This window comes from Choristoneura fumiferana, chromosome 18 (assembly GCF_025370935.1).
Source record: "Choristoneura fumiferana chromosome 18, NRCan_CFum_1, whole genome shotgun sequence".
Classification (NCBI taxonomy): domain Eukaryota; kingdom Metazoa; phylum Arthropoda; class Insecta; order Lepidoptera; family Tortricidae; genus Choristoneura; species Choristoneura fumiferana.
Window position 1 is genome coordinate 8646283 of NC_133489.1, and position 26829 is coordinate 8673111.

General features: G+C 37.8%; 1 protein-coding gene across 1 annotated transcript in view; it reads left to right on the forward strand.

Annotated features, from left to right (window-relative positions):
• Positions 1 to 26829, forward strand: part of LOC141437852 (uncharacterized) — a 67096-nt gene that overhangs the window by 19582 nt on the left and 20685 nt on the right. The window contains exon 2 of the mRNA XM_074101394.1: positions 25980 to 26070. The gene's annotated coding sequence lies outside the window, so the exon portion shown is untranslated. The remainder of the gene's footprint in view (positions 1 to 25979; positions 26071 to 26829) is intronic.

The window sequence follows — 26829 nt, forward strand, 5'->3', positions numbered from 1 at the left end:
CCGACTAACACTTAATTAAATACTAATAAAAATATAAGCATAAGCATATACAGAGTTAAATTAAAAGGGGAATTCATAATGTTGGTAGGAACTGAGAATTTATGTGCTCGAGTTTCAATATTTTGTGGAAAACGTTTACTGTGTAAACCCTCACGGCAGCAGATTTTGATGAGATTAATGTAAAGGCAAATTCTGTGAAATTACGTTCGGTCTCAGCTAGTTAAGCGTGATTATATTGATTTTGTAGCTTCACGCGCTCGTAATATGTTCGAGACAATATTGGATGGCACTTGACGCTTGCTTATGTTTGTTACAATAACAAGTAAACAGATCATCGAATGTCTCAACCTACACACCGGTTTTCATTGTCGAATAATAAATTGCGTTAGGATAAAACTACCTAGTTGAGCGCTTTGACAGAAGTCTAGACTGTCATTTTTGGCTCTACTACTATCCTAAAATTGCTAAGGTATCTTCAACATTAATTGTGTTTAACTCCCTATTAATTCATTTTATTGTTCACAACAAAGTCCATTCCGTCCTCACATATCTACTAACAGTACCCGTAACCTGTGAATTAAGTCATTCAGTTCAACCGACCAACTCCAACTTTATCAGCTCTGATTATGCAAGCCGGCTATAAAAAAGCGATATCTCAAGCATTTCATTGTACTAATAGCCTATGTTGCGCTAGTTATCTAAAGAATTATGCATTAGTGTTCCGATCTGGGACGTTAAATATTAATATATGGGAGGCGTCGTTCGCACAATCTCATCGAATCAATTAAGTCCTCCCACGCATCACGTAAACCTTCCTAACACTGGTCTGTATCCCGATCAATTTGTTTTATCTATGGTTACCTAGCTGTTATCGTCGTATAAAATATTTACAGCACTATAAAAGTCGTCCTCCGAAAGAAAGCAAATAGAAATAATAAAATAATATAATGAAAGTTTAAGACGCCGATGTTTGGTGATATTAGTTTCTTGCATTGTAGGGTTATGTTTTTATTATGGTAGGTGTTGGTCAGTAAAGTATTAATACCTTGCTTTAATAGTTTACTTTAGTTTAGTTTTTATATATTTTATTTATTTTAGTTTAGTCTTATATAATTTAGTGTCATTTCCTGTAAACGCTTTAATAGTTTATTTTATTATGCTATCTACAAATGGTTTTATATCGTTAATACTATGAACTTTTAAGTTGACAAAGACATACCTACATCAATTAGTATAAAGTTTGTTAAATAATTTTCTATTATGTTTATTGATTTAGTTATGATGCTCAGAGCTGTACTAGTGCCATTAAACATCAGTAATCGTTCAAGCAAATAGATTATTTGTTTCTGTTATAATAACGGTCGTGCGTGTACTTTGACATCAATATTTGTGTAGATATACATAAAAAAGGTCATTAATGAGAAACTCCCACAATCTCAAAATGATAAAGCGCCTAATGCAAACTGATAATGTGATATTTAATACAACGTTTCTGGTTGCGTTGCATTTTGACGATATTATGATATTATGCAGCTATCGACGTAGCTATACAGAGTATTAATTTAAAAATAATGCGTGACTCCATAGCATCAATCTCAAATACTTGTGTATACTTATTTGATTATAGTTATCTTATGTATACTGACGCGTGCTAACATAAAATAACCATAATTTATTATTTTTACACGATAAAAGGAATGTTGTGCTGGTGGTGTTACATTGTCGTGTCGATTACAAATCCGAACTAATATTAAACGCGAATGTGTCCGTGCTTGAGCTCCACCGTTAAAAAAGCTAGTTTTAGTATGAAAAATTCTATGCAGAAAAATTCAGTCACAAGTCAGTCTTAAAAATATGGTTAACTACCATTTAACGTGGTCCAACTTTATTAATTTGTTAGTCTCTCACGCTTAAACCGATGAATCAACTGAGATAAATTTTGATATATGTCAGCGGCCGATCGTAAAATCCGCCAGATCACGAAATTCTTAGTCATGTCGTGAAATGGCGCCATTTCATGATATGCCTAAAAGTTGGCCAGGCATATCACGATGTGCCTAAGAAACAATACGGCAGATCGATTAGAGCAACGCATTCGTCGATAATCCTAGATAGGTATGACGAGCGAAGCAAGGAGTGGTTAGTATGAATTGTGACCACAACGCACGAGCCGAGCGAGCAAAGCGAGCGTGCCGTGGCAGGGGCCGGCGAAGTGCCAGAACGGATATGGCGGCGTTTCACGATATGCCTAGGAATTTCATGATCTGCTTAAACTGGCCAAATCATGATATGCTGGCGTTTCATGAAATGGTTAAACGGTGACTTTTGAACGATATGGCGGAAGTCTCTTAGCCAATTAATGAAAAGTCGCCATTTCCCGATATGCCTAAAAATTTCGTGCTCTAGCGGATTTAACGATCGGCCGCCGACATATAAATAGACTGAGACATTGGAAGGACATAGGGTAGTTTTTGTCCCGGAAAATTACATGGTTTCCGCGGAATAATAGCAATAAACGAATTATATGCAAACACACTCGCAGAAAACAGCTAGTAACATAAAATATTAGTAACGCAGTATATTGAGGGGTCTTGTTAATAGGGTTGCACTTCGTTTTTAAAATATCCATAATTTAGTAGACAAGTTTTGCGGCGGTGTTAAAACGATTATTATCAATTAAAGCTTTACCACGGCGTTAAGACCAAAATCTTTATAATTTTCCCGTATTCAATCATCCCGCATTACATGTAGCGAAACATTTTTCTATCACAAAGGATCTATTTTGCTACTTCTCTTATTGGTATTCCTGCAGCATCTTGCGAGTTTCAGCGAGCGAGTATTGCCTGGCAAAGCCAACTCCCCTGCGACGAAGGCAAAGAGCTCGCAACTTAGTTGGACTTGCACATAAAAATAAGAGTAGAAAGAGTTTTGTATCGGATAATGTTGCCTGTGTTGGAGTGATTTCTAGATTAAGTAGTTAAGGAAAAGGTAGTAATAAATCTTCAAAAAAAAAATGAATACAAGCTTTTTGCTGGCTCCACTTTTTACTGACTTTACGCATTGTCTTCCAAACTAAGTACATTTTACAAAGTTTTACGCTAATCTTGATCACTAGAAGTGAGTGGGATTACGTACAAATAAACATTGCAAATTAAGTAAAACATGTAAAAAAACATGCAGTAGCAATGTTTAAGTTATGTCATTAATTACCATAGGTATAACATGTTTTGTTTAATTCCGATACATTAATATTATACTCGTATATCGAAAGATATCGCTCGAAAAATCGTGCATAAATCTGTAGCTCTGTCACGCTCACCTTTTAAATATAATAAATTAGACAAAGGAAATTCATGCGACTTTGGGAGGTCTATGACAGCGCAATCTATAATAATATTATGTACCTACTTCAAGTGCGACAGTACCTTTATTAACGTATGCGGAAATCCCGCTAGCTATCTCACTCGTCTCATGTATGAAAGGGACAAAACATGTGCAACTCTGGAGGTCTGAGTATACGAAATTTTCGAAGTCTTCCTGCTATGTAGTTGAGGGCAGGGTCCGTCACGATGTCCGTGGGCGCAACCCTACACTGGGGTGGCCCACAACTCACTAAACGTGCTTTGTTAGCAACGTTTCCTGCTGAATTCAGTTGACAGATTAATTCTGTAAAGTGTTTCTATTGAATAATATATTGTTTTAGCCGCGGTTGTCGCGTGTGAATATAAGTTAGAAAACGTTCGTTGAATTATTTTTAACAAGAATTTACTTTTGTTTTAATGTAGGTACTTAGTGTATGGATAACAATGAAATTTGAAAATTAACATTAGGTGTCAGTATAGATTTTCATTACCGTGCGATGGTCTGATTACCTAATAATTAACTGCGAATCATTAAACTGTTATGGAAAACAGATCTGCCAACAATATTCTGATTCGATTCTATATTTGCCCACCTCATGCCCAAATCACTTCTGAAACCGATCACACCGGATTTAATACTAAGAGGTACTGATCGTCTGTATGTCTTTGGAAATTGTATGTAAATTAAATAGGTACGTGGACACCTGCTGAATATATTTGTATAAGCGTTAGTCCATGAGACGCGTTTGAGGCTCAGCCGAGTGCACTTCACTATGTAAACCTATTAATATGGACATACCAGTGTAATGCGTTGATGTGTTATGTAAATTGCAGCAACGTGACAAGTTATAGGGACGACTTTAGGCGATTGTCATTAAAAAGTCCGCCTACAAACAACTCTTCAGTTTGATGGCGATGTCACATTCGAAGAATCACATCATGAACGGTAAAATTCACTGTCTATATTTGTTCACATTGTGCCTAAAAGAAGGCTAAAACTTTGAGTAACTACATCTTAATCAATAACTAAATCATCTACATAAATAAAGGCTTTGCATATTTATAGCCGTCGCTCACGTGGATGCCTCCGGAATTTTACTGAATACTCATGGGAATTTTTGAAAATGAATACACGGACTTTATTTAAGCTATATAAAGAACATGCGTGCAACTTTTTGTGGTTTTAAACTTCTCGCATCCTGATTCCTTGCGAATGTCGAATTATAAAGTAACCTGTGTTTTTCCAAGATGCAGCTACCTACATGACAAATTTCATTCTAATCCGACTTGCTGTTTTAGCGTGAAAGAGACACAACACACACTGACAATTTCGCATTTATAATTTTAGTAGGATATAAAATATTGCTCTGTGCAAGTTAAAATTGGTCCAAACTCATTAGGAACAGAAAATACCTCATTGAATATCTAATTTTAACTAGTTTGAAGTTGTAAAAACCAAATCCTTGACTATCATAGATAGAATAAAAGTGTTCAATAACACTTAAACGTTAAACACTTATATTTCTAAGGCTGAGTCAAGATGATCGCGCAGAGATTGAAATAACTTCAATAGCGTCAGCGTAGCGCTTAAATTTGCCGTGTCATCGTTTGAACTCAACCTTAAGCTAGCCAAGTTCCTTAGAGTGACAGCCATTGTTGATCTTTTATTAAAACTTATACCTTATTTAGTGTTATAATTTACGATTTGCTCGCCTCGGCTTCGTACGGGTGTACGATGAAGAAGATTTGCAGTCTCAGTCACTTATTATCCTCATACTTCCCCTAACAATTACAAAAGCAACCAAAAAAGAGGTAGCCAAAACTAGGTGCAGCGCCGTTTTGAAACGATACTCTTACCTTACATACATTCAGCAATTGAGTTTTATTTGTATGACTATATTTATTATTGTTTTAGTCGATTTGTTCGATTCAAAGAAAAATATCCCGCTTGTCGTATTTATTATTGTTTTTAGTTACACACATATCTACAGATATAACACACAAAAATTCTTGTTAAACACGAACGTAGATATTACAATCATTAACCGGATAAGAAGCCTACAATCTCGTTAAGTAAGTCCATCTTTGATAGACGTAATAACGATATTGACAAGTTTTTTTTTATCATACGCCTCCATCTAAGGCCTCTCCACTCCACTCACCGCACCGGTGCGATTATCGTACATACAAGAAAAAAGTTTTAAGTTATCGTTACTGTCAGTAACACTAATCTTACATCTCACGGAATGCCCGGGCGTTTCGAAATCGTCACCAGACGAATTATTAGCCGTTAATGCAGTGTCGTAACGTTTTAGTGGTTTACAACCGAGTCATTAAGGACCAAAGCTCAAATTACGTTAACTAAATCCTATTTATATGGATATTCTGATATCGGAGCCATTAAATATAAGCTGCTATATAAATTAAGTTTCGGTATTACCCGTACAGTAGTCAAATTAGAGTTAAATGGATTTGAGTTTACTTGAATAGTCAAAATAATATCGTTTGATAACTCTTGCCAAAAAATCTTTCAAATATTTTTTTGTTAATGAATTTTAATAGGTACAAGTTTTTAAGGACTGTACTTATATATTATTATCGTTACGTCATATTTCTACCAAAGTAGGTAAAATGAACTTGGGAGATTTGACCTTAACGAAATACAAACAATACATTGCAAGTTTAATATTTTTTTACAAAAGTAAGGCTGTATACGTCTTAATTAATTTGAACTTAATAGGATGGCAACCAAAAAGTGTAGTTCTCATTTCAGGCATACAGGTAGCGCCAAACCTATTAACGCTATACATTCGATAAAACAATAGCAAAACCTCATTTGTAAAATCAATTCGTCAGAAATCGAAATGACTGGCCGCCGCACTCACCGCCACATTCCAAATTCGAGTGACGGCAGATACAATTTGTTACCGATATCAGTGAACCGACAAAATGACCGGGATTACCGTTACCAGAATCAGTTGATGACCAGATAGAAATCTATTAATAACATTCGTCCAGCGCCGACGGACAGATCTATAAATGATGAGTTTCATTTCAGATAAGATCATATCCGATATCTCGGATGATTGATGGAGCCCGCTCTATATAAGTTAGGAATTCTATTACCTATCCTCTGTATTGTTTTCTGGTCCATTATAGTCACATTAACATACTTTGGGTTATGTTATATCATAAGGTTCTTAAAGATCCCTCTACACAAGAGTGCTTTCAGCAAATCAGATACTATTTTGACTAAATCGTGCTGTTTCTTCTTACACAATTATTCCCTCTGGACTTAAAGTCTATACGAAATGATTGCATTTGTAGAACAATCATGCTTAAATCCTTTTTTATGCCTCGGTATTCACTATAAATTTTCATTAACTATGAACGCTTAATACGTTGCTATCTGTATAACAATCTACTTTTACACAATGAATACTTTGCATACCCGTTACATAAAATAAGTTTTTGTTAGATTAACGTACCTACACATCTTAATATAATAATGGTTGATTAGGATCATTGGATTACTTATGTCACACTACCTTATGTCCGCGACTTTGTTCCCGTAGCAGAATCTCTACTGGCTTATTATCCTAAATAAGTTTCTGTTAAAAATATAATTTTTAATACAAGCTTTTTTTGCTGACTGTACTTTTTGTTGACTATACTTGCATTGTTATCTACACTGCATATCCATACCAAATTTCAAGTCGGTACTATTAACTAAGTACTGAGGAATTCCCTCCTGGCCTGGGGAGACGATCCTGGCAGGACCACCAAGATGTCACTATCAGATTATTGTATTGTCACCAAATTTACAAAACTATGCTAAATTTCAAGTCGATCGGATCTGAATCTGATTACAATTAATTGTTTATTCCTCAAGCTTAAAGTACCTACTAATTTATTAGGTTTGGGACACTGGAAAGAACAAATAATAATTGTATCTCAGAATATGGTAGGTATAGTTTGCGCAGGCAACACGAACGAATACTTCGCAGATGAAGTCGCGGACTAGTATTGTCATCATCCCAGCCTATATACGTCCCACTGCTGGGCACAGGCCTCCTCTCAGAACTAGTATTGTAATAAAGGGAAATTTACAAATTTCAACTGTGCGTCGATGAATCAGTCACAACTTTTCTCTTTATATATTATCAGATTGACTGTGTTATTGTCATTAAAGCTACATTAATTCTAAACTAACATTTTTACGTTCGTCAGTCCACCAGGTGGTAGAACGGTATGAATAAACAAAAGCCAGATAATGCAAGAGATCCGCTGTTTCTGCTAAGTCATTACGATGCATAATGTATCACGTTTTTTATTCCACTCGTCTGTGACGAAGAATTTATTTAAGGCTCTATTATTTTTACTATTTCCAGGCAGCAATAACAGCATGTGATTGTATGTATATTTAGAAATTTATCCTAATAGGAATGAATTCTTGTGTGTTGCAAAATGGAAGCGTTTATTTGTCATTAACCCTTCATAATTTTCGTAAGTGTACTGTGCGGACAAAAGGTTTTAGTAAGCCACGTTTACTTGCGACACCACCGTAATAACTCTCATTTGGATAATAGCTGTTAATTAATTTAAGCTCTCGAATATTCCCGCCTAATGATCCAAGCGACCAAAATGGCTTACAAGCGTGTAGCCCATTAATAGCTAGAAATAAAATGCTTTTTTAAGAAAACAAGAATTAAATGTCAGAGTATCAAGACTGTTGGGACCACACACCCGCTCGTCCGCGCCATCTCTTGTTAGTGTACCTACTCGTAATGATATGCACATTTATTTTGAAACATTGTGTATTTGCTGTTGAGATTTACATACATGTCGCGTGAACGTATTATATATCTAGATTTTTATTGTAGCTCAGTTTCAATCTGCTACATGTCTTTAGATTTGTTCTGAGAACTGTTTTACCGGCAATCTGTTTGGGTGATATTTTTAAATGATTTATTTTCTAAGTTAATTAAGCTCGATATTTTTTTCGTTGTGTTATGTGTAATAATAGCTTCAGTTGAAGATTTCGACACCTTTATCTTGTGTTAGTAAAAACCGGCCAAGTGCGAGTCGTACCATTATCTACACAACAACATTAGACATTAGCAATAAAACGGCAAAAAAGTGTAGCTTGTTGTATGGGAGCCCCCCTTAAATATTTATTTTATTTTAATTTAATTATTTATTTTTCAAGTCATTATACCTACAACTAAAGATTCTGTGAATATTTCAAGCGTCTACCGGTTGCCGTTATTAATATCAAGCAAAAAAAAAACAGCAAAGTTTTGTTGTATGGGAATGGGAACCCCCCTTAAATATTTATTTTATTCTGTTTTTAGTATTTTTGTTGCTATAGCGGCCACAGTAATACGTACTCGTATCTACATAATTTGTGAAAATTTCAAGTGTCTAACTATTATGACTCAAGAGATAGAGCCCTGTGACAGACGGACGGACAGACAGACAGATAGATAGTGGAGTCTCAGTAATAGGGTTCCGTTGGCACCCTTTGGGTACGGAACCCTAAAAATGATAGGGTTTCCGCATCGCAAACGAACAATCTGATAAAGATTGCGTGAAGCTAGGTATATTGGATTCCACAAAATTATCGTAGTAGAGCTCCTTAAGAAAAGCCTATGTCTAGCAGTGAATGTTTCCAGCTATGATGTTAAAAAAGAAGTGGTTATAGTAAAATAAAAAAAACTGCTTGTGTCTTTTCCTTGGACCCCGTATCGCTCACATCATGAACAAGTTGAACAATAATAATTTCTACATGAACTGCGCGAGGCGCGGATCGAATCGCGGCTCGGACAACGTATCCGTTCACTAATCTGCATATTAGATGTACCGACAACTTAACATGTACGCCCGTCACAACAGTCCAACGTTGAATTCTGCCCTTTATGAATTATGTTAATAGGTATTAACCATCTAGAATAATTAAGTGCTCGAGCAGCAAATGTTTCTTGTCTCACGTTCTCGCTGCTTTATTCGAGTTCTCTTCATTACAAACAGTCCTAAAGCGCGTACGCTCGCATTTATAAATAAAGATTCTGTATTGTAATTTATGTCTTAACATTATTCAGTTGTTAAATGATACTATCTCGTTTTGATTCGGAAAGGCTCTATTGTGTAAAAGGTTGACAAGTCAATGTAGTTTATTTATTACGGCGATCGATTATAAAGCCCTACAATGTTTGCAAATAAAGATTAAAGTTTCTATTCTTACTGAAGCGACTAAAATTTCCTAGAAGCCAATAACAGACTATAGTTTCTCGTTATGGGGCATGATGGATGGTTTACCGTTCCAGGTAAACGGATGCTTATTATGAACTTTTTGTAGCAAAGTGAAAAAAGCTACCTAAACATAAACAGTTCTATTATTATGAATACAATAGGCACCCAAAGCTGGCGAGCCGAATTTCAATCAGTCACGGCAGTTTAACACTCTTAATCGGTACTTTTATTTTCTGTATCTATTGTTATTAACAATTTTGCCTCATTAATACGCAGTGAAGCAGCAGAGAGTGCGACGTTCTTTTATTTTAATGGCGATGCAACTATTGATAACCTATAATTATGTTATTCCATTGAAATGCATCGGTAATCCAAATGCATAATTATACCGACACATTATCTCTTTCACCGTTATGACTCAAAAGTTCAGCATTTGAATTAACTACCTACTACTTGAAGAACAAAAAGATCGGGCTTCATTTTTTATCCAATGTTTTAAATTCAAAGCCTCAATCACGTTCTGATTCATTCTAAGAACGAACATTATTTAAAGAAGCCTCGGAATGACTTGATTATTTTAGCTTAACTAAGTTCTTTGTACTGGCAGGGCGCCTACACGTATACCTATTCTTTTAAATGACTCCATCCATTGCGTTTATCGTTTTATAAATTGTCTAGACGTGTTTGAAGGGAACGGCCCGGCTTCATGTACCGATCTGTCAAAATAATAGAGCTGACATTGATGAAATAATATTCAGCCCCATGCAAACAATCCAAACAGACCACAAATTCTCAAACCCGATTCATGACGTTTGGTTCACAATGGTTAACGTTAATTTATTTCGACATCGAATATCGCAAAGGGTACAGACCCGACGCACAAAAATTAAGTAATTCATTCGAGTTGAAAGGGTAGACGGCTTGTATCTGACATAGAAAAAAGCCTGGTATAGAGCCATCAGTCGAAATGGGTGCGCTTGGTTGCTCCCGACGGGGGCCGCTCCGGCCAACCGCTCGCCCATCCGATGCATTCTTATTCTGATGCTTAGATAAACATTAATAAGTCCCTACAGTATTCTCCTCTGCTACTAAAATAGCGCTCGCTAAGTTAAATAAATTGTTTCCGGAAAACGAGTTGCATTCCAGAATTTGTAGTCCAAACGACGTGAATGACTGTGTTTTCACTAAGCGTGACCGTGTGTTTATGTTCAGTTAAATACGTGTCAATTTGTTGCGCATGGTTGTGCCCAACGTGCATTATTTACTTAGGGCTATATTATTATAATAAACTCATATAAATTCTCGTCGTAAACTTCAAAATTTATCATCACAATCGAAATTCAAGCCGAGTTGTTTGAATTGAAGAATGGTAATGAGATTTCCCAGGTAGTCCCCTGGTGGGGAGCCGGCAGTTGGGAGTGGACGAGTGCTGAGTAAGCAGGTCAAGCCGCGCCACGACTGCCCGCTAATGAAGATATGCGAGTGTTCTCGAGCGTGTAAACAAGCACCCCGGAGCCACTGTTTCTGTTTGCTCCCGCGGGATTAGTAATTTAAAAGTCAATGCGGACACTCGAAAGGGTCAATCGCATCGCGCGCCCTGTATATTGAAAACAGATACCCTTTTCTGTATTCCGGTGGCAGCCCATGAAAGTTATAAGGGCTGAGTTGTTGAACTATGTAATTGACTTGGTTCTGCGGTCAGAGGCTTTGTTCTCCGGAGGGCGGATAATCGAAAACGCCTCTGGTTAGCCCCGAATGATGGGAGAAACAATGCGAAGTTGATATGTGGATTCGCCAGACGGTCCCTTGTTTGATTTGCAAAGAGCTATTTGCTCGTCGAAGACTGCGGCCGGAGCAGGAAATTGGACCTCGCCGCCGGTTTCTACTCGCCTACTTGGCTAACGTAGACACTTGTCCAATTACTTCCTTCAGAAATGTTTAACTCTTAAGCACCAAGGGAAAAGCGACAATCGTTTAAATAAAACATGCCGAACGTTTAGATAATGCGCCACAATTTGTGACGGCAATATCCGGCTGACACGAATACTTGTCAGAGCGCTAATACGCTACACGCAGAAATGAAAACAAAAGAAAAACAGAGCAGGGCCGTGACGCCAGTCATAAAATAGACAAAAGTGTAACTGCAACACGAATACTGTGCTATTTAAGTCTGGAGCGGTCCCTGCGCCATCAATTTTATTTTCTCGCACAAAACATGTCGGCTGTCGCTACACATTATGCCGAGAGCGCCACACGCAACATTCGAACAGTGTTTTATTTCGGGCAAACGTGGATGTTTCCCAATGATTGACTTATCCGGGGGTAATTTGAGAGGCACTCGCAACCTGCCGGCCGCCCGTCAAGGCACGCCGCACGCCGTGCTGCGCCGTCCGCCGTCACCAGTGCACTCCGGCTCGAGTCACCTTAGTAATCCTACACCGCCCGCTCTCTCCATCTACCACTCTAAAGTGCCTTGACAATTCATCAACGTAATTAACCTGCCCTGCCTAACCATCTAAATCAGCTTTTGACAATATTTTAATACGACACATTTTAATTTGATGACTAAAAACTAAACTATTCGGTATTTATTTACGATTGAAACCACCGCTATATCAATCGTGTTGCTTGTTTGATTCTCGTTTAACAAAACATTAGTTTATAATGTATGTTTATAGATAAGTTGTGTCGTGAACTGATGTCATTGATAAAAGGTCCGACAGAGGTCTTGTAGCAATGATAATGATAATGCATTCACATAGTTACTTATAATGTTGCATATCGCTGCATTTTTACTATAATATAAGTGATCTTCAACATCAGAAAATATACAAACTTGATGTCTACTCCGATAGTATTACTAGTTGGAGGCGTAAAATGCTTCTACCAATCAAATCACCAGTTTGTAAAAATAAGTATTAGTTGTATCTGTTTATAAATTTTGTGTTTAGTTGTGTATTGTTAATGTGATGTTATTTACTGTCCGTTTAGTTCTCATGGTAAATGTTGTTGCATTTTGAGTGGTAAATGTAATTGCTCTGTACTTTGTAGGTGTGTCTATTAAATAAATAAATAAATCTTTATGAAATTGATAGATTCTGTTTTAAAACATAATAACACTGTTTTCTCTGAGAAATACTTTACAATTTCGTTACTATCGAGTCCAACAGTTCACGAACCGAAAAGAAAAATGTAATTGAATCTTGTACATCCACGTTAAATGTCAAGTTTACTTTTTCAAGTCCCAAGCTCCTTCTAAAGCGGTACACGGACAAATGCCTTTGTTTTACTTGGAAAGGAAATATTGACGGTCCCATGTGATTCCGTTCCATGTTTTAAAAGAAAGCCAATACGGATGCACCATCTGCGAGTTGTCTTTTTCAAATGGCCGTGAGTACTATGTAACTTAATACGCGCCTCGTTCGAGGGACTAGCTGAATAAGAAATTCGTAGTGGCTCCCAATACTAAAAAGACGTGACTTCGTAGAATACATATGAAAGTAATGATACAAATGTAAAGAGCAGGCTTAACGCGAAATGAAAAGAAAATAAAAACGCCGGATTCCAGCGGCGTTCGCTGGCTTAGCGCATCACCATAATTCAATCGTGGATGGCCCGCTCTTTTGCTACCAAAAGGAGCAACGAATTTATTACAAAGCTCGTATGGTTTGGAACCCCTACCTATTATTTATGGCACTGAGTTGGTCTGTCACAAAAAACAGACGGGTGTTTCAGATATCGCAGCGGGCGACTTGGAAACATAAGCTGCAATAACACGTATTTCCTCTAAGCTTAGAAAAAAAAACTATATTAAGTGAATCGTATTGCGCTTTTAATCCTGCATCCTGCTGCTTTAAAGTTGGCTACTTTTTAATAACTTTGCTACTGACTTTTTGAAATTAAAAATTATTTTTGCTCTCCGCTAACACACAACTGGTTCCACTGGAAGTTGGCTGGTGTATGGGAGACAAATATCGACTCTGCCCATGTGGTAGCTATGTGGGAATTCCACCAAAATGATGCTCCACTAACGATTACTTCGTTACTTCATTGTTGTGAGGTTAAACTTTATTAAACTTTAAAGACGAGCAAACATAACGGGTTAGTTTTAACTATGTGAGGAAAGTATCCCGTTTATTTTAGCTCTTCAGTTTAACATAACGTATTGTGTTGGAATCAGTTTGATAGAATTTCTTTGTTAGATTTTTTAGATAAACATATTATAAAACAAAATTTTAACGCTTATATGGACTCTGTCTGCAATAAACTGTTTTTTTTTGTTTTTTTTTTATAAGGATTTATACCCACTTAAATATCTAGCCGAAAATTATTGATCAGTTTGAATACGTACTTGTCTGTGCTCGTTATTTTCATTTCTATGCTATTCAATTCAGTCCAGGTGTTTCGGCTTCAAATCGATTATCCTTTTAAGTACTTAAAGTCCGTGAAATATTCGAGCACATTTTTTACCTCAACCGGATATGAATTTAGAAAACATTAGCTCCATTAAATGCAATCTAAAGCGTCATTGAAACGTCTTTAGAATTAACTGGAGATCCCTTCTTTACGGGACTTGCTAAGACCTCTTTTGTTATTCAAGAACACTCGAAAAGCAAAGCCATTTTAAACCGAACATAAATATAAACCGTGCTTACTCGCACGGGGGACGCCAAAGAACCTTAAACCAACTACGTTATTTACTCTAAAGGCAAATTCAACAAACGGAAGACATTGCCGTTCGCAGCGATCACTTATAATCCTCGAAATGAGACAAATATCACGAACCGGGTCAACGGCTATCTTCTCACGTTTGTTGACGACTTAAAGTGTGATAATATATATTAAATGGATCACTAGAAGCGACCGACGACGATAAATAAGCCCTTTAAACCATTACGTGTCACGCGAGATTTACTATGTATGGTAACGACAATTTTTTTCAACGCAACCGACGGCATTGTAGCTTGTAGTTCTAGGAATGTCGATTCACATTTCGTCCGTGATGTTATCATGTTATTTTACATGTAATTAGTATTTATTACCAACAGGTTTTTGTACGCTCCGGGCTTATAATGAAGTCAGGGCGATCTTTGGTGTGAAAGCGGCATTAACGTGAATTATGTGGTTACGGGACGGTTGAGTTAAGCAATTAAAGCTGTTTTTATGTGGATAACTCTAACTTCTTAGATGTGGCACGCGATAATCATACAATTTATACTTTTACTACAGTCCTAAGGAAGATTTGTATACTCAAATAATTTGAGCGCCATAATAAAATTGACATAAACTTTTAACGTTTCACATGCATGTTCGATCAGGAAACTAACACGCTCATTGGAAATATTTAGCATCGCTCGAATGCCGAAGACCCGGATTTTGGCCCACACAAATCGGTAGCGTGTCAACAAGACGTTTTTCAACAAAAAAGTCGGCTACCGTCCTGTGAGAATTGGCTTGCCATCTGGTGGAAAGGCGATCCATCGTAGAAATTAATGCGATAGTTAACGCTTAAATAAACTGGCGAGCCGTGCCCCTCCCGCTTCGCCCCGCGTCACTCCGTTCTTTCCGAATAAATCATAATGATAATTGAATCATATGCTGCGTGTCAAAAGTAATTAACAGACGCTGCGATACGCATCTCGGGCCACATGTGCTTTTTTAATAACGTCTCTCAGTTTCCTCCCGCACACGCGACTCACGCTCGAGATAGCATCGACAGAAATTCTTTCATACTCATATGAAATTATTGCTCTCTATCCGGCAGTGGATGACTTTATTAAAGTCATTGTGTGAGTAAATTGATCCGTGGGCCCTCGTAACGTGCGCGGGTGCAATCGCTATCACGCGGGCGGAATTATGACATCTCATATACCGATTAAGAGTCACCTAATCACTGGAGTATGCTGGTGTGTTTTGTTTCAATTGTACTTAAGTGTACGTGTCAATGTGTGGATTAGCTGAAAGCTTCCTTACTTAAAGCACTCTGTTTTATAAAGGTATCGGTGTTCTTATCCTTACAGTAAAAGATTGCACGATTTGAATTGCGCTAAATTTGAATGTATGTGTACTATTTAGGCCGTTTGTTGTTCTATAAATCTTGAGAGCCAATTTATCCGTAAGATACTTAAATTCGTTCCATTAACATTGTATCCCGTATTAAATTTGGCCGGCGGCGAAGACTGACAATGATTGGCCTAGCGCAGCCCCAAACGACCGCTGCAATGGGCTATAAAGGTGTTTCGCAGCCGTACACCAATTACCTTAATGTAACTACCATCAAAACAACCTTTTTAGCGAATCGCTTTCCCGCTCTTTCCCACGGAACGTTTGCTCCTAATGAAATTAAAAGTAAATATATTATCCGGCAAAAAGAACGGTCTGAAGAGCGTCGCGATGGACGTTTTATGAAAATGAGAGAACCCGGCGAGATTCTTGTAACATTTACAGGAGCTGTTACGGAAAGTAGCACTTTTTCTTCCCGCGCCCCTGTTAAAGATGAAGTATTATAGGTGGCGCCGGCCCACCCCGCCCGTAATGAGACCCGCAGGAATACGAAGCAATATCTTAATACATGTCTTGGCCCGGGGTGACAAATACACGGAATTTACACGGAAACGGTAAATAATTTATAACCACCCTCTTTACGACGTTTCCAACACAGCGCGATGACAAGCCGGAGATAACGTGAAGATTCTCCTCTGCAAAATATCAGCTGCCGTTAAGTAGAATTATTGCTGACACGTAGTCAAAATAGTCACCTCGTTATGATTTTAGTAATTTCACCACGCAGGCACTTCAAAGCGGCTTCCCTACTGGTGCTAACAAATTCCGTCAAAAGCATACGCAAACTGACGCATCACTTGTCAAGCAGTTAATTTATGATATTAATACCTGAGGCATAATAACGCAAATATCACAGCCACTATCGGGAACATCAAAGGTGATTTTAAGTCAAAGTTGTAAGTTTTACTAGCCAAATACTTCAAAGAAAGACAATATGAAAGTAATTTTACAAATCAGTCACATTCATATATTTTGTGCTAGCGACAGACGCGTTTCACCCTCGCTTTAAGTACTGAAAGTTGAATATGAAAGGGTACATAAAATGGCCATAAAACCGGTGACGAGCAAAGAACGCGTTCTCGAAGTGGTCGTGCAGAGGCACATTGATTTGTTTAGAGCAGCTGTCCCAAAGCGTTAATAACTTAATTCGTCAGAGGCGACAGCACGGGAAGAGGGTTTTTAAATGTCGCTACATGTGCGCAGACGCCGAGGAAACGTTACAGTTAATGTGCGAGCGCGGCGAGGACGGAGACGTCACTCTCGACGCGACTCCGGAGAGTGCTCCCGCTGAGCGATTTGTACCTATCGGCAACTTCTTTAGAAGCTCTCCGCTTAATTGCCTACTAAACGAGATTACAATTCATCAAACCGCTATAGAAACATACATGAAGTATTTATAGCCTAACGTGCTTCAAAGTGACAGCCCAATATTTATTTGTTGTTGGCCTCTACCGAACTAAGAGACAGAAAACAACTTGGAATTTTATATTATTTTGTGCTATGTGAATCGAGTGACACTTATTAATTCAGAGTTTGAAATTCCGAAGTCCCGCCTCCGCCTTATCTCGAAAGGTGCTTCAGCACCGTTCCGGTGGGAACTGTCCTCATAATTATTTGTACACATTCACAGTGACGCAGCCTCGAGTGCGGTGAGAGATGTTCGCGTCAAAACACTACTTCAAATTTAGATACAGACTGTCAAGCCCCTCTTGTAATAATTCATATCTCGGCGCGCTTCGACGATGTGGAAGGCACTTCACTACGTTGTTAAGTGTCACTAAGACTCACCTTAGCATTTTTATAGCATCAGATTACTAAAAATATATTAAGGAAAGGCGATAGCTGCTAATAGTTATAACTACGTGTTTATTTACAACCTTGGATGTTCTTTTAATTGGAGCCATGGTTACAGTTTAACTTAGAAATCAATAAGTCGTGTGAATACTCAATAAGCTCTTTGCCAACTCTTGCCTGTTCCCGCTCGAAACATTTTCATACGACTCACTGCGAGCAACGACAGTATTCGTTACCTAATTTTGATTTTGTGTAAATTTATACACAAAATTACTTCGCTGAATTCAAATATTCAAACGATGTCTTTATTTGAAGGAACTTTATAAATAGTAGGAAATATCTTGCTACTTAGTCTTCGCAACTTAATGTTTTGAGGGTCAAAGAATTGTAACTCCATTAAAAGTTCCTTGTTTTCAAAGTAAACACGGCGTTTCTTCTCAAAGGAAGTCCTTAAAAATTAATGGAGACATCCTGATTACTTTAAAGATCCGTGGTATGCGTGGTGTTCGGGACACTTGAATGTGGCTATTTTCGTGACTAAAGACAAGTTTACGGGCTTTATCTGCTTAGTGACTTTGAATTTCTTCTTCAAGCAAGGGACATAAATTTTGGTAAATATAGTGTTAATCCCGCGCGTATAAATATCACACCGGAGGGCGTGACAGTCAGTAAAGAATCGAATAAAGAAACGCATGCGGGTAATATTGTGACTGTCGCCGCCATTGTACTGTTAATACTCCAACGCCGCTGAGGAGAATATAGTTCCGATTCCAAAAACGAATAAAAGCTGGGTGAGCCCAGCGCGCGTCAGATTATAGGCATAAATTATTGGACACTTTTGTTCAAGTCAAAGAGCTGACTGCGGGCATTCAATTACTCGGATCAGCCTTACAAGGAGTACCGAGACTTTTTCAGATGTTTGTGTAAGGGATTAGTTGGGGATATCTGTGCCGGTATCTTCGTGAGATAAGTACGAATATACGTCAACGTCGGACGACTAAGCCGATTATTTTAAATGTATTCACTTCCTTAATGGACGTCGTTTTTCACGTCTCGCTCCGTGACTCTGCTCACTGACTTACTGAAGATTTTCGGTTATGATCCGGTCAATGACTGGTGGGGATTAAAGCTCACTTATCTGACGTTTATTAAATTGTCGAACCACTACCAGGCAGGTGCCGTCGCCGATTGTACTTTCGGTTTAATTATTGCCGACACCACGCTGCGTTTATTTGTTGTTGTAATTTATTCACACAGAATAGTTAAAAAGTAAAACTCGTGAGCTGAACTTAAAAATAAGGAACGTATTGTAAATAGCTTTAATCATCTAAATAGTCTGCTATAAACGGGACCACACATGAGCCTAATAACGTGTTCAGGTTGAAAAATAAACAACCCGGTCTCCCGACATGCATACGTTAGTAGCAAGAAAGATTATTGAAATGAGCCAAAAAATAAAGTAATAACAAGGATCATAGCTACCGCCCACCTGCGCAGGCATTGACAAATGTTGCTCTCCGCGGCTCCTGGGGTGCTCGCTCAGAGGCCCAAATAATATACATATCATTATTCTGCCCTGCTTTCTCATAAATATTACTTACAAATTTGCCTAGCCCATGCGATGTAGAGGCAATTTTTTACGGAAATAAAACTTGAAAATGGCTGAAGTGACGGACGATGACGTGACTAGGTCGGAGGGTTTTAACAAAGAGGCAACATTAGAGTGCATTTTTATATTCAAACGCTAGCTTTTATTTGCGGGCTTGTATTATATTGTTTTTATTTTTTATCCTTGACATTTTGTTCTTTTTAGGGTCCTGTACCTCAAAAGGAAAAAACGGAACCCTTATAGGATCACTTTGTTGTCCGTCCGTTCGTCTGTCAAGACCCTTTTTCTCAGGAAGACGTGGAGGTATCAAGCTGAAATTTATATCAAATACTCAGGTCTACTGTCCCTTGAAGCTGTGAAAAAAAAAACTTCTAAGCCAACGCAATCAAAAATACAGCCGTTTATGCTGCAAATTCAAATCAAAACCTACAGGGTACATCCTGTGAACTCAGAATCTTAAAATTTGGTACAAAGCAACGTCTTATAGCATAGAGATAAAGGAAAAATTGCGAAAAGCATTAATTTTTAGTTACATCATATTATAAAAATATTTGTACGGAACCCTCGGTGCGCGACTCGCACTTGGCCGGTTTTTTACTCGACTACGGCAAAGGAAAAGTAATGATTTTTTAATGTTAATTTTACTATATTGTTGGTATCCCTAGTGGGGAATCTATTTTATTTTAATTCTTATTTTTATTTCACACTACTACCATTATACGACATTTTTTAGGGTTCCGTAGCCAAAATGGCAAAAACGGAACCCTTATAGTTTCACCATGTCTGTCTGTCTGTCTATCTGTCTGTCTGTCTGTCTGTCCGTCCGCGGCTTTGCTCATGGACTATCAATGCTAGAAAGCTGTAATTTTGCACGAATATATATGTAAACTATGCCGACAAAATGGTACAATAAAAAATTCAAAAATAATTTTTTTAGGGTACCTCCCCTAGGCGTAAAGTGGGGGTGATTTTTTTTCTCATCCAACCTTGTAGTGTTGGGTATCGTTGGATAGGTCTTTTAAAACCATTAGGGGGTTGCTAAAACGATTTTTCGATCCAGTGATGAATTTGAAAATATTCAACTTTAAAGTGCAAATTTTCATTAAAATCGAGTGTCCCCCCCCCCCCCTCTAAAATCAAAACCGTTGGGTGGAAATATTAAAGTATATCAAAATTACAAGGAAAACTATAGCGGTTAAGTTTTCTTAAGAATTATTAGTAGTTTTAGAGTAAATAGCAGCCTAAGGTATAAAATATACCTAAACTTGGAATACTCCGTACAAAATACGAAATCCTTGGAAAAATATTACTTAATTTTTTGTAATGGCTACGGAACCCTATTTCGGGCGTGTCCGACACGCTCTTGGCCGGTTTTTTATTATACTACATTTAATTTCATGAACTAGTTATTGTTATTTCTAAGACTACTGACTGACAATGTTAGGTACTTACGTTTATGTATTTGAATAAATTATGACATTACGCGGTATAAAGGTAACACTAGGTACATGCGAGCATGTCTTTAATATCATAATTAACTGAGTGAAACAGTTTTATTTCGATTCGGTACACACCACCACAGTTTTACACAGGGTGTTTTTCTAGGCAGGTGGGCTTCTAATTAATTAGTGGGTACTTCCCCCAGCTACCATCGGAGGGTTGAAATTAAATGTATATTTTGCATTTTTTCACCCCCCCACAAACCCCACGTGCCGGCAGTCGCGCGTTATAATTAATAATAATCTAAAATACCACCTAGCTGTACAGGAATGTTGGGAAGTGAATGGCTTTAAATAAACTCACTGATTTAATACGTTTATTTTACGATAATAATCCTACAAAAAAAGCTCCGACGTTCAATCATAATTAAATCACGATCCTTGTAACTCTTGACATCGAAGTCTCGATGAAAGATTACTTTTGTAAAATCATTTTACTTTTTGACACAGAGATATTATACAAAACACTCGTCTATGCAAACTTCCTCGAATAAAAATAATCACACTTCTTTAAAAATATCTATCATTTAGTATTTGTTTTGTTTACGAGTACACTCAGACTTGTGTGTCTGCCGGTACAACGTGTCGCCCGTTGCGTGCACTACCTGCGCCGAGGGTGGGACGTTATATCACTTGTCTACATCACATTACTACGTTATTACCCCCTACATGTTGCGCGGGGCTATAAAGGTTAACGTACATCCCTAAGGTTTTTATGGCAAGCCCGAGATGACGGTTTATAATTACTTTCCCGCGGAAATGTGGCATTACTGCATCTCGAAATTATTAGGGATGTGACATTTAACTACACTAAGGGTCAAACAGCTCCACGCCATGTTTCTTAACTAGGTGCTAGGCAACGAAAAGGTAATGTCATTGTCTCTTGCATACATATTATTGCATCATAAGTACCCAGGGATATTTTACAACCCTAGAATTTTGAATATTTCAATATATAGGCATATTACTACTGAGTCAAAACATTGTTTAGGGATAATGAGTATTCCAAGATTTTTTTTATGTGTGTACTACACCATAAAGTTAACGCCAAGACTAGCGTAAGTAATTTTATTTTTTGTTTATAATTGTTTTTAGATAAATCGGAGTGCTCTCAATTACAAAACAAAATGCACTCATGAATTACTTTGAACGTAAAATTTGTATGCGATGCTGTTAATTTGGTAATAGATGAGAAAAGTTCTCGTGAATGGTTCGTGTATGCTACAGAAGTTTAACGGCAAATAATAATTTATTGTATCAGTTAAATAATGCCGTACCAAATAAACGACGCAAATAATACATTATTTTTAAATGAACAAATTAGCTTCATGTATTCGGAGCAAATATCAGCCATGATTTACATTTAATTAGTAAATAAATTAAACCGATTCATGTCATTTACGGTGCCTATTCTGAAATGAGACTGCGTAGGAACTTATTGGTAGAAACCATTCGTGTTAGGTATTCAAATAAAATCAGTATGTAATTTAATAACTATATCAAATTCTCTTACCAATTTAGAAGGCTGCCTTTCGGGCTATGAATAATAACAGAACCAAAACAATTACTTTGCTCACCCGCGGCCAATGGTCGTACTTTCTACCGCCGTGTTAAAAATCTTACGGGTGTGGAATTTTTAAGAAAAGTAATTGTTTTACTTTATTGATATGGACACGGACCTCCGCAAAGTAACGCTTGATTAAAAAAATATATAATAACAGAGTTTCTTTATGAATAGCGTCATCGTTTAGAATATTGATCTTCAATTATTGGGTAAAGCAAAGTTTTTAAATAGGCTACAATATTGTTCTAGAAGTTTAACTTTACACCAACATTGCGAACCACGCAAAGATTCCATTCAGACTCGAACTAAGATACACTCGGGCAACTCCTCGAAGTTGAATGATTCTAATATAAAGTTGGTGAAGGTCAGCAGGGTGGAATGACCCTTGACCTGTCTTCAAGTGTTCTTGGAACTTTAGAAGAGTACAATAACTCTGATGCCGCACTTACCATCTTCTACTTCAAGTAGAAGATTAGGTGTCCTGTCACGTTAAATTTTGCCGCTTAAGAATCTGTCGATTTTATGACATCTACTGTAAGTGATTCGTAGTGATGTGACCGTTTTCCTTTTAATAAAAACCCGTCCTATCTGTCAATGTCAGCTTCTAGTTCAATTTGGGATAGGAATATTTAAAAAGTTTAGTGGTCTGTTAGTAATCTACAGTGAACGTGAGTGTTTTAAGTATATTTGATGCATTTTAAATACAAAATGTGTGATCAACCGAAATAGGAGTTCTATGATTAAGTTGTACCAGCACATTCAGTTATTTATCAACATCTGCAGTTAGAATATAAAATTTATCAACTGTCTCCGTCTCTTTTATTTGGTTCTGACCACTATAAACTGCGGGTTGCCTCGATAAAATCTATGAAAAACTACCTGTTCAGAAAAGAAAATGCTCTGCATTTGCCCGTCGCATGTGAACTATGTGAATGGGCATAAACGCCCACTTGGACTATTACTTACCCATGCCTACGTCTTTATTCGTATAATACCATTCAGTCAATGATTGTGCATTGCTGGAATACCGTGGTCTCGTTCATTGAGACGTATATGATGCCATTCATTGCATGAACCGAGTAAGATGATAGTTGGTGTTACAATGGCATTCAAGACATTGTGATTTGAACTTGAAAATGTTTCTTGACCAGGAGTATAATTTGAATCTAAATTTGAATCTGAAAAAATAAACTGAAATGCTCATTCTTAGGTTAGGTTATATATATTTTTTTTTTATTCGACTCCGGAATCATTCAATTGTTCGAAACGTATTCGGTGAAGAGAAATAATTTTCCTTTTATAACTAAAAAGTAATAAACAAACCCAGGTTACAAGTAATTACCTGTTTTAGTAATAAGCTGCTGCGTATTAAAGACTTTTAAAGCACTTAGGTAATATTTAACCGTCGTTCCATCTTGCGGAAAATTATAGTTTACATAAAGCATTCCTGATTCTTAAAAAGTTGAAAGCGATGCAAAATTTAAAGAGTTTTCAAAGAAAATTAAGGAACCATCCGCGACGGTAAGGATTCTAAAGCGCTCGTCCAAACTCGTTGCAACGCAACTTTGTTAGGCACGACGAGTTACCTCGTTAACGGGCGCAGCATAAAAATTAACAAGTTTAACTAGAATTAATCTGCGATGTTTTTTTTTACAGTTATGCAAAGCAAAATTCTCTGTACTAATGAGCTAGATTGTTAGAGCTAGCACCTGACGCTGCCTTTGTGGCAGGTGTTCTTGTTTAGCTATGCGTTGCAAACTTCACTAATATTAAAAGTATTAACGTTTCCATATACAACACGCTTGTGTTGTGCGGCAGTCACGAATAAAAATTTGTAACAAGTACCGCACTCGAGTCACGACAGTACCGCATTTGAGCTAGTTAAACGATAATTGGCCTAAAGTTCGTAACCAGAGCTGCTCCAACTGAAATATATCCAACCGCGTTATACCCACCTATTATTAAGTACATACGTACAAACTTAATTAAAATTGGTAAAAATAATAAAATTTTATATCCTAATCAAACATTTAACACACGGTAAAGATCGTAAGACCGCCAACGTTTGATTAATAATGCACGTATCCCCCTTCAGTTTATGGATAGAACTGTTATTGAGCAATAAAGGCATAAACGGTACATTATAAGGCCCTACGGCGGCCGCCTGTACCTACCCTAAACAAGCGCTTATCTAACGACGATCGATCGTACAGTTGTAACAACCACCGCACATTATCCTAACGCAATTAAACGTGTAACGTATGGGGGTGGTCGCTGAAATTTAAACCTTTGCTAATGTGGGGAAACGGTCGACAGGCGCGTATCCGTCCGATCTGGTCCGAAGGCTCCATCTAAATACACCGTATCGTCCGGCAATAGATCAGCTCCTAGCTCCCATTTAGATCGCAGACAGTAACCAAAGTAGGTAGACCAAGCTCCAATTTGTATGAGGTTTTATAACAATGTTGCTGTAACCTTTTTAAAGTTTTCATTTCCAAACGTTGTGGAAGGTGAAATTGGCCTAGCAAGTTTTTTGTATCGCACTCGAATCCAACGTGCCCCTTTCAACTATAGCGCTCGTATTAAAATAGATGCCCGTCGGCCGTTCTGCTACGATACACGGCTTTAGATAAATTCCCTCCATTTTTCTCGCGCTCACGACCCGTCACCGTATAAATGCTTCGAGTGTCTTTTTTTGTACGAGCAACCGGAGGAATTACAACATAAATCAGCCGAAATGAACCTTTTAGCGAAATGTCAAAAGGTTTACGAAGATCTTCGCGGTAACGAGGCGCGGTTATCCATAATGAAAACAAAAGAATGCTCACTCTGTTATCCGGACATCGGCGCGCGTTTTGCGCGGCCGGCCGGGAGCGGCGCGACCGCCACGGCTCGCTTTCTCTTAGATAAGCCGAGTGCTCAGGCTCTTTGTTTGAAACACTACATTAATTTGAGCCTGTGATGTAACCCCGTGGCATTGTTAAATTGATTGTAAGAGTGTTTATGCCCAGTTATATTCTCGCGATAACACTCGTTTTTTTATTTGTTTCATTCCGTCAGTGATAAACGCTTTTGACGTGATGTGACTTTTTAGTTATAAAAGGAAAATTCTTTCTCTGCGCCGAATACGTTTCGAACGACTGAATGATTCCGGAGTCGATTTAAATTATTCTAAGGTTGGCAGTATTTTCATGTGGTAAGTTCGGGCGGGTCAGCTGCTCGGGGCCACATTTCCGCTTGATTAGAGGACTCGCTAGTTCCCGGCACACCTGTGCCGTCTGTGACCTGACTTTTCTGCACGTTTTGTTTCGGCATCCGGGACGTTTACCGGAAAAGTTTTATCGTTAGATTCAAGCTATGCGGGTTCCGTTTGACTCGGACGGAATGGACGGTACGGAATAGCGGAAATCGCAATTTTACTCTTTACCTAGACAACATTTTTGCATCTAAAATTTTATTATTTTCAAACTTCTGACGTGAAAATTGTTTTCTTTGTTATTTGTGTCCGTTTATCATACTTGCGGGGAAATAAGAACGAAAACGAATTACGAGGATGTATAAAAGAGATATTGCTTGTTTATGAAGGTCTGCTTTTATAGGGCCCTGAGGGAGAATCTCCTTTATCGATGCTTTATAATGGCAGTAACTGTTGCCCAAAGAGATAATAAAGTTTGTGGGTTTAATGCGATACAAATGTAAAGGAATTATATTCTATTCATTGATATGTTCGTGTTGTGTTTATAAAGCTATTAAAGTTGGGGTTTTGGCGTATTGTCTCGTTACCTACCGTGTGATTTAGTCTTGTTTTTATTTAATGTGGATTTTTGTTGTTTTAGGATATGCGCAGGAGAGGGGCTGCTCGTGTCTCGGACTCATGACTCCACGTAACGGCGCCTTATAACAACAAGCTGAGCTGCCTACGCTTAGGTTGGTACCTACTGGTGCACGTTTTTATTTATTTATTTAAAAAATACTTTGAGTTAAACTAATACTGCTTTAGATCTGAAAATAGTTAAGAGGGGGAAGAGAAAAGCCAATCTGCTTTTAAGATTTTTTTTTAATAAATTTTATTTTTGACATAGAGATAGTTTATGGGCCCGAAAGCGACATAAGCTACTTTTATCCCGAAAAAATGCACAGTTCCCGAGGGAACAGAGCGCGATAACCGAATTCCACGCGGGCGAAGCCGCGGGCAAAAAGCTAGTGGTACTATATTGCTTCTATGTAAATCCTACAAATGCACGGAGACTTATGCGAAATAAAAAAACCCAAAGGGTTTAAGAACCCCAAACTTACCGTAATCTGCTGACAGGGATCAGTTCGCCATCATCCCAAAGAAAGGGGTAATTTGTATCTTTTTTCAATAAACCAACACCTGTGCCCGCACCATTTGTACGATGCTCGTTCTAAGCTAAGCTTTGTAAATGTTGTACCATTTGTAGTGAGATTGAAAAACTGTTTCGTATACCAACTGCAACAGTTTGCTGGATTCACTGCTCTGATATATCACCTTCGGAAGGTTTACGAACGGAAACAAAGTTGAGTTGGGGCGGGAAGCGTAAGATTGTTGTCGCCCATTCTGCAAATAAGATTAATTTGGGTGTTTGTTTTGTCAGAGCTAGTTTGCAGGAATATAGATATAAAACATGATACACCAGTTTTGCGTTATAATGTAGTTATGGAAAT